The following is a 1,794-nucleotide window of genomic DNA, read 5'->3' on the forward strand; positions in this document are numbered from 1 at the left end:
TTTTATTATATACTTATGTAAAATAAATAAACCTTTAATTAAAAGGAGTATAATGAGATAACAATTCCTGAATTAATATTTATAACATCAGTAAATAAATAATCAAATTTAAAAGTTCAATTTTATATTAAAACCTCAAAATCGCTTTAATACCACTTTTTGCCAAAGTTAAATTCAACAATGTTATTTTATATTGATAATATTTATATGATAAAAACATTTTTGAGAATTTTATAAACAACTTTGATATACCATAACCGATATAATAAACTATTATAATTATAATAAAATAATAAAATTTATATATTTTAACATAATAACCACATATGCATTAAAAATAATTTGTTTTTTATTTAATGATTAATAAAATTAAAAATAAAATAAAAACTCAAAATCGTATGATATAAATACAAAACATAAATTATATGCTTATTTCTATTTATATTATATAGTTTTAAAGTCAATAAAAGAAACTTGAAACACACAAAAAAGTTGTGTAAAAACAAATTCAATTTGGTTATAAACAAACTAAAGTGAGGCGAGAAACCCACACCTATAGAAAAACCCGCACCCATTTTCTTTTTTCTTCTTTGAAAAGCTGTTGAATGAAAAAAGGTTCAGTCTCAGTTTTTTGATTAATTAAGAATGTTCTTATAATTAAAATACAATATAAAAACTACATGAAATTAACCTTAAATAACAAATATAAATTATTAGGAAATTAAAAATTAATATCTATTATCCTGATATTTATAATGAAGTGATTAATAAGCTTTTGAACATATTTTAGGTTTTATTTTAATATAATTTATTAAATGTTTAGATTAAAACATATAATATAAGGTTCAGTACCAAATACATACTTTAAACAATTTATTACTGATTAGTTTAATATAGTATCTAAACTATAGATTGTTATTCAGTTTATTAACCATAAAAATACTAATAAGTAATCAATAATTTATATCCATTTTAAACCCATTTCTAATTGTTAATTATTTGTATTAATCAGCCACTTAAACATAATAAATAACACAAAAAACAAACAAACATTAGTCGCGCGTAATTTGCATTATCTAATTGTTAATTTATATGCACTGTGTTTAAATATAAATGAAAACCGGTAATGAAGATCCACAACAACTCAACACAAACACCATTTCTGTTATTTGTGTTGAGTTTGATTATTTGAACTTGTTTTTCTTAATTTTAAGTTTTTAATAAAAGTTTATTGAAAAAAATAATGGTGGATATAAAACCCATTTAATTTTTCAGCAATTTAAGTCATTTTAATAGTTTATATTAATATAATTATAATAATATGTATAGTTTGTTGGTGGTGTTTTTTTATGAATACTTTTATTTATATTATTCAATTTAAGTTAAATATTTTTTAATTTATAAAAAAACAAATATTAAAAATATAATTTATTTGTATTATAATTTATAATAATTGATACGATAAAAAACACATTCTGTAACTTGTTTGTATTATCTTACAGTATGATATAACGCAGTGACGCATTATAGTACTGTTGATGTACAATCGTTTGCATATCAAAATTTTTGTTTTTATTTAAAACCTCATAAAAATAGATATGTGTCAAAAAAGACATAACTTGACTTTTTTTATTGTTTTTGAACTTATTTAAAAAATTATGATATTATACACACAACTGGGATTTAATGCAGCATCTTCAGAAAACGTAATTGATTTTGACTCACAAGTATTATAGATACAAAAGATAATATTTTGATCAAAAAATAACATTTGTCTAGAAAAAAGCAAATCTC

The sequence above is a fragment of the Entamoeba invadens genome (genome assembly GCF_000330505.1).
Source record: "Entamoeba invadens IP1 unplaced genomic scaffold scaff_1105074724819, whole genome shotgun sequence".
Taxonomy (NCBI): Eukaryota; Evosea; order Mastigamoebida; family Endamoebidae; genus Entamoeba; species Entamoeba invadens.